This window comes from Pseudophryne corroboree, chromosome 10 (genome assembly GCF_028390025.1).
Source record: "Pseudophryne corroboree isolate aPseCor3 chromosome 10, aPseCor3.hap2, whole genome shotgun sequence".
NCBI lineage: Eukaryota > Metazoa > Chordata > Amphibia > Anura > Myobatrachidae > Pseudophryne > Pseudophryne corroboree.
Genome location: NC_086453.1, coordinates 228,919,395 through 228,936,811, shown reverse-complemented (window position 1 = coordinate 228,936,811; position 17,417 = coordinate 228,919,395).

Here is a 17,417-nt window from a genome sequence, read left to right as displayed (position 1 = left end):
GACAACAACATAACCATGATATCCAAGGAAGCAGGGAGGCACAGGGAAAGCGGTTGATGGTGATGAGCATCCAAGCGTTTGAGGAGGCATCAAATCAGCCAAGACCCCAGTTCACTGACACTTGGAGAAAGCCAAGGGTTTGTTACCATTGTAGAAGAGAAGGGCATTACGCCAGCAACTGTAATAACCCACATAAAGTTAGACCCCCTAGACCAAGAAATGAACAAAAATCATGACACACCAAATTATAATCAGGGATCATATAGGAAGGATTTTGGGCCACACCCATAATATATAGTCAAGAAATGTGATCATTAGGACTGGAGGTAAGCCTGAGGTACCGGTTAATAAAATGGGAGGCCATTCACTGAAGACACAGGAATGACCAGGTGAAACGTTGTAAATGTATTTGTGAAAAATGTTTTTTTTCTCTCTCTCTACCCCCATCTTTGACGATTATTGGTAAGAATTCACACCTTGCATATCCACTTGGTCCTTGCAGAAGTCTACCAAACCCCAGCATGACCTATCCGCCACAATGTATTTCTGGCCAGATACAGACAGTGGAGTAATGCAGGTGCTGGTGGGGAGGGACTGCTCAAGGAGACCATTAGACACGTAGATATGACAGCCTGATAATCTAACAATGTTTTCTTAATGTTGACAATGTTTAAAAATGCTTTGTTTCTCTTCTCTTATTGATGGTTATTGTCGAGTTATGTAATGTATATATGCACATGAATTGTTCTCTACCTCTTTTGTTTTTTATTTTCTCTCTCTTCTCACTCATGTTTTCATGGTTTAAAGATGGTATGTCACCCCTCAGTTGGACCAATGGTAATGCCAGATTTTTGCTCCTTACAGAAAGATCGCTGGTTAGGAAGGAATAATTGCATCACCAGAATGTTCGTTTGGAAGACTGAGAGACAGCACCTTTGAGAGGACAGCAGAACAAGAAGAACAACAAGACGAGAGAACTTATTATCGTAACAAGTTCTCTCCCCCCTCAAACTGTTTTCTTATACCCCCTTTACAAATTTCTTCTTTTCTCCTCCTGTAAGATGGACTTTCCCCAAGAGACTGTGATATGGATTTTCCTGTTGACCATGATGTTGACCAGAACAGTCTGTTTCGGTGAGAGTACCAGTGAGGTCGAGAAAGGATCCAGAAAGGTCCTGATGACTGAGACGGAGGTGTAAATTTCCAATAGCAACCCAATCACCAAGCAAAGGCGAGTACCGGGCATGATCTAACAACCATGTTATTTGTAAACAATTGTGAAGGATTGTTAGTTCAAAAAGAAAACTGTATCTGTAGGTTCTGTAACAATGTCATTAAAGATGGGTGCATTAAGAAATGCCAATCCAGTTTTAATATCCATATGGACCGGCATCCATTGAGTGATTATCACTCCTTAGTGGGTAATGTATTAAACAAAACAGATTGTTGGGTATGCTCTCAAGTACCTCAGGGTCATAGCAAATCAGGGCTAGTACCATTTCCTTTAACGATAGAGGAGGTACTTGAGTTAAATGGTGGGAGACCGGTGGACCGGAGGTTTAATATCTCCAGCCCTCCTAGTTTGAAGCTCCACCAATACCACGTGGATAGGTCCCTATTATGTTTTAACATCTCCAATTCCAGAAAGCCGGGAAATTGGGAAGTATCATGGAGTAACCACACCATGACCTTTTCACATAGAGCAGATAGAATGCCTACAGATACAGAGCTTGTACGCCACATAGCCAGTAGAGGAAAATCTTTCCGGTATAGATACACCTTAGGAAATAGGATTACTAGAGTTGGAGAAGTATCACCAGGATACTGTGCACATATCGTACAACCTGATACGTGCATTAAGCAGATGGAAGAATTAGGGCTAGGAGATTTCACCTGGAAGGTGTGTAATATGGTGATGTCTTTCTCCGTCCCATATGTTCTCCCCGATGATGCATATTTCATATGCGGGAGAAAGGCGTACAAGTGGCTTGCCCCAAACTCTGAAGGATTGTGTTATATTGGAAGAGTATTGCCTGAAGTAATGACTGTAACTCATGATAAAATGAAAGACATACACCGTGGTGCCCAAGCTCCTTATACTCACACTCATTATGAGCACCTCGTTAAAAGACAACTGTCAGAAAGGTTAGAGCATCCGGCCTCTGATCTGATCCATGAATCCACCGGGATTCAGGTTCTGGTGGCGTTAGATTTCACTCGCACCGCTCGAGGAGTGATGAATTATAGATACATTTCCGCACTCGCCAATTTGTTAGATAATATCACTGAAATGTATGATGACACGTTTAGATATACTGGAAGAGAACTTCAGGCTTATAAAACAGAACTGGTACAGCATAGAATGGTTCTTAATTACCTCACAGCAGTGACAGGCGGATATTGTGTTACATTAGCAACACAGTACGGCGTGAAGTGTTGCACGTATATCACGAATAGCACCGAGGATCCGGTAGAGGTCATAGACCAAAAGATGGACGATATTCTCCAATTAAAGTGGGAATTTCGTCGAAAACACAATCTCACTCTTGCTGCTGTAGGTAATGAGCTGACTGGTTGGGTGTCATGGTTGAACCCGCGAAATTGGTTCTCCGGTTTAGGAGACTGGGCTCAAGGAGTCATAATGGATGTTGGGAAGTTTCTACTATGTATCTTAGGTGTCGTTATATCGATTGGATTGATATTTAGATGCGGGCAGGCCTTAATGAGGTGCAAACAAAGTACCAGAGTGATGAGTTTGAGGAGTGAGGAAACTGTAATTAACCTGGATTTGATTTACGACCCAACGATAGAAACAATGATGTGATGAAAATGCGATTTCTACGGTCCGTTTCTTTCACCTGTTTTTCTGGTTTTTCTCCAAGATAACAAGACCCCCTTGGACGAGGAAGTTGATGAGACGCTATACAGACAACGGATAGACCAAAGAAGAAGTCTTGACCACTTGAGATATGGACACTTGATGAACTTTGCCATGGATCCCCAGTTTCCCTAGAATTCTTAAAATTACGCTAGCCCAACATTTTTTTGTAAATCTAATGGCATTGACAAAGCTTATTGCTCATGCCTAATGAGCAAAACAGCGCAAAGAAGACGACTTTCAACTGATACCGAACAAAACTTCAACTGACAGATGTACATTAACCTGACATAGAATACCACCGCATTTACCGTAATTATGTCTTTTCTTCATTTCTACAACCCTCAGGTAATGACACACATAGTATAGGGAATACAGGCACAGATATCAGCAATCACATATTCCCCCATTCATGTATCATCAACTAAAATGTGCTCCCCATTTTGTTCAAAATCCGAAAAGAGCTCGGTAAAGTTTGACAGCCCATCCACAGACCTGTACCACGGGATAAGAAGGAATTCAAATGTATACTTCGCAATACCTCGAAGCTTGATTTACAACACGTACGGCACGATGATACATGACCCCCCAAACATGGACTCATACACACATGCTTCTGCTATCTCACTAGGTCATACCCTCTTCCCACCTACTCCTCTCTCCTCCCTTACCCAACCATGGAGATGAATTAACCCCTGACATATATTTTTCTCCTTTTGAAATGTTTTCAGGAAGTGGCAGTTATTATTGACTGCCAAAGGGTGGACTGTCAAAGTCAGAAAAATATCTCTATGCACACTACCATATTTGCACCTCACACAGGTCCGTGCTGCGCATGCGTACGCTCTCCCGTACGTGCGCATACTCACAGTCGCGGGCACCCGCAGGCGCATGGTATGCGTATTTACGGTAGAGTTTATGCGATCATAGCGTGCGACTCCATCATTACATATTTTCACTAATAATGTATTTTGTAGATCATGGTCCCTTTGATAGATTCTGAAAGTTTGGTTAATATAGAATGTTCAGGAACAGAGGAATCCCTCTTTGTTTGATACGAAGGGTCAGATAGGAGTAATACAGTGGTGTTTAGTATCCATCGGAAGAATATTTAATTAGAAATATTCCGGTGTTGGTTTGAAGCAGATCAATCGCTCGTGCGAATAGTTATGGACATAAGAAGTTTATGAACATTTACTTTATTTGCACTTTATTACCCATGCGGCGGGAAACCCAGTTTCCCTCCCACCTGAGCAGTTGGAAATAGTCACAGCCCACCTGTATGAATCAACCTATGACCTTTTGTTATAATGCGAAGCCGAATTCCTGTGTCCAATGAACAATGAGATTGTAGGGACCATTGAATTGTATTGTGTGTGGGGCATAAATAGCAGGCCGACCATATCCAACTTCACTCTCTCTTCAACGGTTCTCATTGCTGATAATCGGGAGCTGGATATCGAGGCGCATGCGATCGTTCCCCTTGTGCGTAAGTTCTCTCCGTAATCATATTGTCTTACTGTGAGCCATTTCTCTCTCTCCCTCTCTTCTCTTTCTCTCGTATTTTCCCTTGATTAGACTTGAATTGTATTGTATTATATTTCCTGTGTAGTTATCTGGTTAGATGGTTTATGTTATACTGTAGTGTATGCTTTGTACTGTGATTCTTTTTGCAAGTAATAGTCATAATACATATAATAGGTTTCGGACCCTAAGCCAGGTATCTGTGTATTCTTTATAGTGTTAAGTATTCTCTGAGCGTCGGTGACGCTCAAGCAGCTTTGTAGGTAATCAGATTACACAAGGTTGCACTTACACATTGTCTCCACACTAAGGTTTACTGTGTATTTCATTGCTGAAGGTATAGATATAAAGGTTTAACGTTGTGAGCGTCTGCATCGCTGGTGATCTCCTCGTGGTCCCGAGCGTCCGCTACGCTATAGCTAATCATTACGATAGTCAACAGCCAATAACGTGTCTGCCTGTGATCTCTTGGCCGTGAGTGAACGTGACGCTTGAGCGTCTAGATCACGGCTAAGCGATCGATACGCAACTTGCGTACCCTTACGGTACTTCTTACGTAGATAGCGTACAGTGTTCTTAGACCTCATAAAGGGTTATATACACGATAAATATTTAGCTTTATCAGTGCGCAGTTATGATCTTCATGCCCCCAGACTGATACGCTCTTTCTTCTCGCAGTTCCCCGATAAACCCGGTGGTAGGGATTCTTTGACCCCTCGTCAGAGGGGGGGTACTGTTAGGGTCTCCTGCCCTGTGCTGCCACGTCGTCATGGCAACCGGGAGACAAGTGCTAGTGGAGTAACCTGAGCGCAGCTGATACTCCGGTTCGGGTCTTTTGCTGTGCAGTGGTTATAGGCTCTGTGCACGGCAGGGGATCCGGTGCTGGTTTTTGTGCTCACAGTCTGTGAGGTCTGAGTGGGGCGTGGACAGCACCTGCTTTATAAGGCCTCTTTTCAGGGTAAGCAGATGCTGCTGAATCTTTGTTGGTTAGTCAGTTCATGAAAGTTAGCCAGTACTGTGTAGCTTTGTATTTGTTTGTTGCTTACTGCAAATAGGCCTGGGGATTTGGTATTACACTCTGCCAATCCAGACCTAGCAGTAAGACTGGAGTCAGTCGTTTAGCTTGCTGGGGTTCTGTTACTACTCTGTGAACTTAGCAAGTTTGCGGCTGTATTCTAAGACTTGCCTGTCTAATCCTGTCTCACTGTGCTAGGTGTCAGGGGCCAGTTTAGTGGCAGTAAGCTAAAACCTGTGCACTGCAAGTGAGAATTAGGATTGTGGGGACTCTCCTTGTGTCTATCATTCCATCTCTGACCAAGGAGTTTACTGCCACACCTGTTGGTAACCCTTTAGGGTTTTGCTGTTGCCCTTAGCAACAGCATTTCGGGTTCTCTACGTATTAAAACACAACATCTTGCTTTTTCCATCTTAGCAGTTCTAATACAAGGGAGATACCCAGTTCCTTAGCCTCTGGGCTTCTCTGTTCACTTTGTGTGTATTTTGTTACCCTATCACCTTCTGTGTACGTTATGTCATATTCCCCAGTTTGTCTGTGAGTCCATTTGTTTTGCATAACAGTTCAAACACCAGTACATTCCTGCAGACACTGGAGTGCATAACAGTTCTGACACCAGTACTTTCCTGCAGGCACTGGTGTGCATAACACTTTCACACTCATGCAGCAAATTCATAATTTTACCCTTTGGGTGCTACTGTACATTATCTGACTTAAACTAATACAATATTTGAATAAATAACCATATTTTATTACCTTTTCTTGTATATCAGATCAGCTCTGGTTAATCAGAAATGTTATGCTGCTATATTTATGTGAAGGTCCATCTAGGCTCCCTAGCCACTAACCGTAGACAACGCACAGCACAAACCCCTCTTTGGAGGTACCTTGCCTCTAAGGGTCTACCTAGGTTTCTGTCATAGCACAAAAGCTTTCTGAAGAAAAATGATGTTTGCGAAGGAGTAGACGGTCACACTGTTTGGGTGGTGTTGGATCATGCTTGTTTTACTACAGTGTAAGTGCACCGCCTCCCCTTGATATGTAGAGCAATGCAAACATAAAATATAATTTTGCAGAGCAAGATTTTTAAAATGAGATAAAGAAGTGAAGAGGGGCACTGCTTCTCAGTGGGGCACACAGCCACTTCTACCATATGGCCTCACCCAGTGCAGGACGCAGGATCTGTACCGCCATGAACCAGCCCCACCCCCAAAACCTGATGCCATCAAGTCAAGCAGAGGCAATAGGAAGTAGAGCACCAAGAAGTAGAGCAGTGCCTGCAGCATTCTCTGCACACTCTGGTTGGACCGCAGTCTGCAGGGTGCATGCTTAGGGCATACAAAGGCCTCTCCGGGACTCTTAGTCCAGGAACCCAGCAAGCCAAATGCAATTGCCACAGGGCCATGTTCCTTGGGCAATGGCACCACACACACATTCCTAGTTACGACCCTGGGTGCACCATCTCTGACCTGAAAGAGATGCAGTCTCATGCTATCCTTTTAATGGGACAAATATTGCACTTTTTCGTTGCATTTTGGCATAGAAGTACATTTCTAAGCCCTCTTTGATCACTCTAAAAGGAAACATCAAAACATAAAATATAATAAAGACCCAAAGTTACCTTACTTTTATAATTAATTCAAGTCACAAATGAGATTAAACTGAGCAGTATTTCATTAAACAGCTGAAAAGTTACATGCCATGAAAAGGGTGCTATCAACTTGGTGGAAGATTAGACTTGCTGTGATGATTATACTTTTGCGCAATGAACCTCTCACAATTTTCAGCCTTTCTGCACACATGGTCCCACTTATAATTGGCAAAGGTACCACGCACATGCCGGCAGTTCTAGTGTCACAAGTGTGCTCTATAAGTGGTGACCCATAATGAAATAATAAGTGTTGCCCATGTCATAAAGAATACAAGGGAATAAACAGAAAAAGAAAGAGTCCTTATCTGTTATTCTTCCGGCGCTGATAACAATTAGTAATTAATTATATAAAGTGCATCAATAGCATGTCATAAATACATTCTTTTTTCCACCGTTCTAAATCAAATATTTATTGCTTCTGTAATAAAATAATACATTTTACTATACTAATAAAATATCAAACTAATATTGTTTCTGTAATAAAATGGAAAAAAAAGCTTCCTTAATAAACTATTATTGCCCCAACTAAAAATACATAGCTTATTATTTTATTTATTATGAAGCACCAGATACCTCAATCAGCATGCATCGCCTATAAGAACCATGACTACTACTGCAAAAAAAAAAAAAAATTCTTCCAGTTTTGCACATTTTTTCTATACGGAAAAAATCGGGATGGCATATTCAGAGCTGGCGCTTTGATATAATGTGTAATTTTGCCTTTAGTAAATCTTGCAGTTTACAAACTGTCAAGAAACCACCCAAAATCATGCAGTTTGGTGCACTTTATTAACCCCCCCCCATTAATTTCACTTAAATAATGTTCAATTCAAATAATAAATTAGCTAGATCAATATTAGTCTTCTGTATTAATATTCAGAAAGTATGCCTGCAGTAATTATATCTATAATCCGCTTCTTACAACTGACGATTATGTTAGTCACTTCTGTAAACCCCTTTATTAATTATGTAAGATGCAGAAGCATTAGGCTTCTTGTTTGTACTATAGGTTAGAGCCTATGCTGAGCTCATAGCAGTCTATCCAGAGTAAAATCTGAATTGAAACTAAATCTGTTTCAAAAGTCTAACATCCTAATGTTTGAGCAGTTGTTTGGATAGGTGAGTGTACTTAATATATTTTAATGAAAGCCTGCTCAGTTGTTTATTGTATCAAATACTACACTTTTAATCTACAGTATATAACATGGTACACAGCTGAACATTATTATTGTTATTATCCTTTTATTTTATAGCGCCACAAGGTATCTGTAGCGCCCAGTTACAGAGTACATAAATAAATAAGCAAAACAAGAAAATAGTGATTTACAGTTCAAGACAATATAGGACAAGTACAGGCAGGGCCAGTGCTAGGGTGTTCAGCGCCTTCCTACAAACTATACATTTTGCACCCTCCTACAAATACACATGTGGCCGCTCTCATCCTACCCGCAAGCAGACGCATCATGCTGGCAACTAGCTGCGGCAAGCTTTGTCTGGTTCGCAGGTGAATACACACTATTCGATCGTATGGATTGTGGGTGCTTGCACACCCTCGGGCAAGCTTATCACAGCAAACGTGTCCCGTTTACAACGATTAACCTTTAATCTGAGATAGGGTAGAGTGAGAGAATGACAGGGAGATGATGAGAGTCAGTGGATGACAGAGAGAGAATGGCAGAACAGATAGGGTGACGGGGGGAGGGTGAGAGTCAGTGGGTGACAGAGAGAGGATGGCAGGACAGGTAGGGTGACGGGGAGAAGGTGAGAGTCAGTGGATGACAGAGATAGGACGGTAGGACAGATAGGGTGATGGGGGGAGGGTGAGAGTCAGTGGGTGACAGAGAGAGGACGGCAGGACAGATAGGGTGACAGGGAGAGGGTGAGAGTCAGTGGATGACAGAGAGAGGATGGCAGGACAGATAGGGTGACAGGGAGAGGGTGAGTCAGTGGGGTGAGTCAGTGGGTGACAGAGAGAGGATGGCAGGACAGATAGGGTGACGGGGGAGTGTGAGAGTCAGTGGGTGACAGAGAGAGGACGGCAGGACAGATAGGGTGACAGGGAGGGGGTGAGAGTCAGTGGATGAGAGAGGACGGTAGGACAGAGAGGGTGACGGGGAGAGGATTAGAGTCAGTGGGTGACAGAGAGGACGGCAGGACAGAGAGGGTGACAGGGAGAGGATTAAAGTCAGTGGGTGACAGAGAGAGGATGGCAGGACAATTAAGGTGACGGGGAGAGGATTAGAGTCAGTGGGTGACAGAGAGAGGACGGCAGGACAGAGAGGGTGACGGGGAGAGGATTACAGTTAGTGGGTGAAAGGAGAGTTAGTGGGTAACAAGAGAGGTGACAGCACACCTTAATATATAGAATAAGAGGAGAAATAGAAAGTTGCGCAATAATCTGTTACCACACATTTTCACTTATTAAAATACATAGAAAAAAAACATGTAATCACCCATGTAAATATGTTGTCATTTCCTCATATTGTCTGTAAGTATAGTATATTGCAAATATAGAGAGATCTTTCAATGTCCATATAATGAGTTCCGCAATTCATAAGGTCAATTCATGTTTCGACAAGTTTCCACAATAGTGATTTTCATAAAAGGAAAAGAAAGACCAGAAGTGTAGATAACTCAATGTAATTGGACAAATTTAATGTACATAGCACTCACATTTCATATATTATAAACAAGCATGTAAAAAAAACCCAACTGGTGATGGTTCATCTCCTACCCCAACTGGACCTGAGGGTAATTGGTAGGAAAAGAAGGAGCCCGCACACTCCAGCAACCCACACATGATATACAAGCTCACGGTAGTATAACTGAGTCGGTCAGTTAAAAGCTACTCACGCATAATGCGTTTCAAACCTTGGGGTTCTTCCTCAGAAGTGTCTGGTGGCTAGTGACATTGATCGAGGTTTTATACCTTTTCTAATGAGGAGCTGGTGCCCACACTTAAAACATTACAAGGGGGTACATTTACTAAGGTGGGAGATTTTTAGAACTGGTGATGTTGCCCATGGCAACCAATCAGATTCTATCTATTATCTGCTAAAAGCAGCTAGATAAATGTTAAGTAGAATCTGATTGGTTGCCAATCTGATTGGTTGCAACATCACCAGTTCTAAAAATCTCCCACCATCGTAAATTTACCTCAAGGTGTTAAGCAATTCAGAATGTCCGATCGGCTCCAGTGTCTGAACACGCTTAGCAATCCAACGTGCGTTCCATCTATGTGTGCATAACCGGAAGTCAAGTCTCTCCATTGGTATAATAAGGAAAGACTTAACTTCCGGATATGCGCACATAGGTGGAACACACACTGGAACACAAAGCGCATTCAGACACCAGAGCCAATAACCTTGAGTTATCTGCACTGCTGGTCTTTCTTTTCCTTTTATGAGAATCTATATGTTGTGAAAACGTGAATTCATCCTATGAATTGCAGAACTCATTATATGGACATTGAAGGATCTCTCTATATTGGCATATCCTATGAACTTACAGACAATATGAGGAAATAATGACATGATTTTTCTATTCATTTTAATAAGTGAAAATGTGTGGTAAGAGATTATTGCGCGATTTTCTATTTCTCCTTTTTTTCTATTGGTAAATTGTTGTTGGAACCAAGGTGAATGTTCTGTGGAATAGAAATATGCTACATTAGGTGTCTGTTACATATGCACTGTGACACCTTCAAGTTCCTAGGGACCACAATCTCCAGGGACCTTAAATGGGGGTCCTACGCTGACGCCACTGTCAGGAAAGTGCAGCAGAGGTTGTTCTTCCTCAGGCAACTAAGGAAGTTCAACATCCTACAGAAGCTTCTGCTCCTATTCTATTCCGCGATTGTGGAGTCGGTACTGTGCTCCTCGATACTGGTATGGTACAGCTCCGCCAGCGCGAGGGACAGATGCAGGCTCCAAAAGGTGGTCAGAACCACAGAGAAGATCATCGGGGCCGACCTTCCCTCAGTCCAGGACCTGTAACTGTCCAGAGCTAAAAAGCAGGCAACGAAGATAGTAAAGAACCAGCTACACCCTGGCCACAGCATGTTTATCTTGCTTCCTTCAGGCAGGCGTTACAGGGCCGTACCCGCCAGGTCCACCAGAAGTCTCAAAAGTTTCTTTCCCCAAGCGGTCCGTCTACTGAACTCCTGAACATTGACTGACTAGGCGTACATGTAACTCACTTGTGTTCCTTACTGTATACCTATCTGTATGACTTTACTTGCCCCATCCCCCGTTCCCCCCCCCCACCCCCCCACCCCCACCTGCTTATCTGTGACCTACTTGGCTGTTGTATAGCAAACCAAAGACAAATTCCTAGTATACGCAAGTATACCTGGCCAATAAAGCTGATTCTGACACAGTTTCTTCTGCTCATTATCACACCTTAATATGACCCCCCTCCCCAGCACGCATTAATATGATACAACACCCCCTACCTAGCACACATTATTATGACACTACCCCCCCTCCCAGCCTGCATTAATATGACACTTCCCCCCCTCCCAGCACGCTTTAATATGACACTACCCCCCTCCCAGCACGCATTAATATGACACTACCCCCCCAGCATGCATAAATAGGACACTACCCCCACTCCCCAGCATGCATTAATATGACACTACCCCTCCTCCCCAGCATGCATTAATATGACACTACCCCCCTCCTCAGCATGCATTAATATGAAATCCCCCCTCTCCCCAGCATGCATTAATATGACACTACCCCCCTTCCCAGCACGCATTAATATGACCCTCCCCCCCTCCCCAGCACACATTAATATGACACTACCCCCCCTCCCCAGCACGCATTAATATGACTCTACCCCCCCTCCCCAGCACGCATTAATAAGTCACTACCCCACCTACCCAGCAGGCATTAATATGACACTACCCCCCCTCCCCAGCACGCATTAATATGACACTACCCCCCCTCCCCAGCACGCATTAAAGTGACACTACCGCCCCTCCCCAGCACGCATTAATATGACACTACACCCCTCCCCAGCACGCATTAATATGACACTACCCCCCCTCCCCAGCACGCATTAATATGACACTACCCCCCCTCCCCAGCATGCATTAATATGATACTACCCCCTCCTCAGCACGCATTAATATGACAGTATCCCCCCTCTGCAGCACATTAATATGAAACTACCCCCTCCCCAGCATGCATTAATATGACACTACATCCTCCCCAGCACGCATTAATATGATACTAACCCCCTCCCCAGCACGCATTAATATGACACTGCCCCCTCCCCAGCATGATTTAATATGACACTACCCCCCTCCCCAGCACACAATATGACACTACCACCTCCCCAGCACGCATTAATATGACACTACCCCCCTCCCCAGCACGCATTAATTTGACCCTCCCCCCCCTCCCCAGCACGCATTAATATGACACTACCCCCTCCTCAGCACGCATTAATATGACAGTATCCGCCCTCCCCAGCACGCATTAATATGACACTACCCCCCCTCCCCAGCACGCATTAATATGACACTACCCCCCCTCCCCAGCACGCATTAAAGTGACACTACCGCCCCTCCCCAGCACGCATTAATATGACACTACACCCCTCCCCAGCACGCATTAATATGACACTACCCCCCCTCCCCAGCACGCATTAATATGACACTACCCCCCCCTCCCCAGCATGCATTAATATGATACTACCCCCTCCTCAGCACGCATTAATATGACAGTATCCCCCCTCTGCAGCACATTAATATGAAACTACCCCCTCCCCAGCATGCATTAATATGACACTACATCCTCCCCAGCACGCATTAATATGATACTAACCCCCTCCCCAGCACGCATTAATATGACACTGCCCCCTCCCCAGCATGATTTAATATGACACTACCCCCCTCCCCAGCACACAATATGACACTACCACCTCCCCAGCACGCATTAATATGACACTACCCCCCTCCCCAGCACGCATTAATTTGACCCTACCCCCCCTCCCCAGCACGCATTAATATGACACTACCCCCTCCTCAGCACGCATTAATATGACAGTATCCGCCCTCCCCAGCACGCATTAATATGACACTACCCCCCTCCCCAGCACGCAATATGACACTACCCCCCCCTCCCCAGCATGCATTAATATGACACTGCCCCCTCCCCAGCACGCATTAATATGACACTACCCCCCTCCCCAGCACGCAATATGACACTACCCCCCTCCCCAGCACGCAATATGACACTACCCCCCCTCCCCAGCACGCAATATGACACTACCCTCTCCCCAGCACGCATTAATATGACACTAACCCTTCCCCAGCATGCATTAATATGATACTGCCCCCTCCCCAGCACGCATTAATATGACACTACCCCCTCCACAGCACACAATATGACACTACCCCCCCTCTTCAGCACGCATTAATATGACACTAACCCCCTCCCCAGCACGCATAAATATGACATTGCCCCCTCCCCAGCACGCATTAATATGACACTACCCCCCCTCCCCAGCACACAGTATGACACTACCTCCTACCCAGCACGCATTAATATGACACTACCCCCCCCTTCACCAGCACACATTAATATGACACTACCCCCCCCTCCCCAGCACGCATTAATATGACACTACCCCCCTCCCTAGCACGCATTATGAGACTCCCCCCTCCCCAGCAGGCAGTAAAATGACACTACCCCCCCTACCCAGCACGCATTAATATGACACTACCCCCCCTCCCCAGTACGCATTAATATGACACTACCCCCCCTCCCCAGCACACAATATGACACTACCTCCTACCCAGCACGCATTAATATGACATTACCCCCCCCCTTCACCAGCACGCATTAATATGACACTACCCCCCCCTCCCCAGCACGCATTAATATGACACTACCCCCCTCCCCAGCACGCAATATGACACTACCCCCTCCCCAGCAGGCAGTAATATGACACTACCCCCCCTACCCAGCACGCATTAATATGACACTACCCCCCCTCCCCAGTACGCATTAATATGACGCTACCCCCCCCTCCCCAGCACACAATATGACACTACCCCCTCCCCAGCACGCATTAATATGACACTACCCCCCCTCCCCAGCACGCATTCATATGACACTACCCCCCTCCCCAGCACGCATTAATATGACCCTACCCCCCCCCTCCCCAGCACGCATTAATATGACACTACCCCCTCCTCAGCACGCATTAATATGACAGTATCCCCCCTCCCCAGCGCGCATTAATATGACACTACCCCCCTCCCCAGCACGCATTAATATGACACTACCCCCTCCTCAGCACGCATTAATATGACAGTATCCCCCCTCCCCAGCACACATTAATATGAAACTACCCCCTCCCCAACATGCATTAATATGACACTACATCCTCCCCAGCATGCATTAATATGACACTAACCCCCCTCCCAGCACGCATTAATATGACACTACACCCCTCCCCAGCAAGCATTAATATGACACTACACCCCTCCCCAGCAAGCATTAATATGACACTACCCCCCTCCCCAGCACGCAATATGACACTACCCCCCTCCCCAGCACGCATTAATATGACAGTATCCCCCCTCCCAGCACGCATTAATATGACACTACCCCCCTCCCCAGCACGCAATATGACACTACCCCCCTCACCAGCACGCATTAATATGACACTGCCCCCTCCCCAGCACGCATTAATATGACACTACCCCCCTCCCCAGCACGCAATATGACACTACCCCCCTCCCCAGCACGCAATATGACACTACCCCCCCTCCCCAGCACGCAATATGACACTACCCCCTCCCCAGCACGCATTAATATGACACTAACCCTTCCCCAGCATGCATTAATATGACACTGCCCCCTCCCCAGCACGCATTAATATGACACTACCCCCTCCACAGCACACAATATGACACTACCCCCCCCTCCCCAGCATTCATTAATATGACACTAACCCCCTCCCCAGCACGCATAAATATGACATTGCCCCCTCCCCAGCACGCATTAATATGTCACTACCCCCCCTCCCCAGCACACAGTATGACACTACCTTCTACCCAGCACGCATTAATATGACACTACCCCCCCTCCCCAGCACGCATTAATATGACACTACCCCCCTCCCTAGCACACATTATGACACTACCCCCTCCCCAGCAGGCAGTAATATGACACTACCCCCCCCTACCCAGCACGCATTAATATGACACTACCACCCCTCCCCAGTACGCATTAATATGACACTACCCCCCCCTCCCCAGCACACAATATGACACTACCCCCTCCCCAGCACGCATTAATATGACACTACCCCCCCTCCCCAGCACGCATTAATATGACACTACCCCCCCTCCCCAGCACGCATTAATATTACACTACCCCCCTCCCCAGCACGCAATATGACACTACCCCCTCCCCAGCAGGCAGTAATATGACACTACCCCCCTACCCAGCACGCATTAATATGACACTACCCCCCTCCCCAGCACGCATTAATATGACACTACCCCCCCTCCCCAGCACGCATTAATATGACTCTACCCCCCCTCCCCAGCACACATTAATATGACACTACCCCCCCTACCCAGCAGGCATTAATATGAAACTACCCCCCCCCCTCCCCAGAACGCATTAATATGACACTACCCCTCCTCCCCAGCACACATTAAAATGACAGTACCGCCCCTCCCCAGCACACATTAATACGACACTACACCCCTCCCCAGCACGCATTAATATGACACTACCCCCCCTCCCCAGCACGTATTAATATGACACTACCCCCCCCACCCCAGCATGCATTAATATGATACTACCCCCTCCTCAAGACGCATTAATATGACAGTATCCCCCCTCTGCAGCACATTAATATGAAACTACCCCCTCCCCAGCATTCATTAATATGACACTACATCCTCCCCAGCACGCATTAATATGACACTACCCCCCGTCCCCAGCACGCTTTAATATGACACTACCCCCTCCCCAGCACGCAATATGACACTACCCTCCCTCCCCAGCACGCATTAATATGACACTACCCCCCCTCCCCAGCACGCATTAATATGACACTACCCCCCCTCCCCAGCACGCATTAATATGACACTACCCCCCTCCCCAGCACGCATTAATATGACACTACCCCCCTCCCCAGCACGCAATATGACACTACCCCCCTCCCCAGCAGGCAGTAATATGACACTACCCCCCCTACCCAGCACGCATTAATATGACACTACCCCCCTCCCCAGCACGCATTAATATGACACTACCCCCCCTCCCCAGCACGCATTAATATGACTCTACCCCCCCCCTCCCCAGCACGCATTAATATGACACTACCCCCCCCTACCCAGCAGGCATTAATATGAAACTACCCCCCCCTCCCCAGAACGCATTAATATGGCACTCCCCCCCTCCCCAGCACACATTAAAATGACACTACCGCCCCTCCCCAGCACACATTAATACGACACTACACCCCTCCCCAGCACGCATTAATATGACACTACCCCCCCTCCCCAGCACGCATTAATATGACACTACCCCCCCTCCCCAGCACGCATTAATATGACACTACCCCCCTCCCCAGCACGCAATATGACACTACCCCCTCCCCAGCAGGCAGTAATATGACACTACCCCCCCTACCCAGCACGCATTAATATGACACTACCCCCCTCCCAAGCACGCATTAATATGACACTACCCCCCCTCCCCAGCACGCATTAATATGACTCTACCCCCCCCCCCCTCCCCAGCACGCATTAATATGACACTACCCCCCCTACCCAGCAGGCATTAATATGAAACTACCCCCCCTCCCCAGAACGCATTAATATGGCACTCCCCCCCTCCCCAGCACACATTAAAATGACACTACCGCCCTTCCCCAGCACACATTAATACGACACTACACCCCTCCCCAGCACGCATTAATATGACACTACCCCCCCTCCCCAGCACGCATTAATATGACACTACCCCCCCTCCCCAGCATGCATTAATATGATACTACCCCCTCCTCAAGACGCATTAATATGACAGTATCCCCCCTCTGCAGCACATTAATATGAAACTACCCCCTCCCCAGCATTCATTAATATGACACTACATCCTCCCCAGCACGCATTAATATGACACTACCCCCCGTCCCCAGCACGCTTTAATATGACACTACCCCCTCCCCAGCAAGCAATATGACACTACCCTCCCTCCCCAGCACGCATTAATATGATACTAACCCCCTTCCCAGCACGCATTAATATGACTCTACCCCCCCCCCCCTCCCCAGAACGCATTAATGGCACTCCCCCCCTCCCCAGCACACATTAA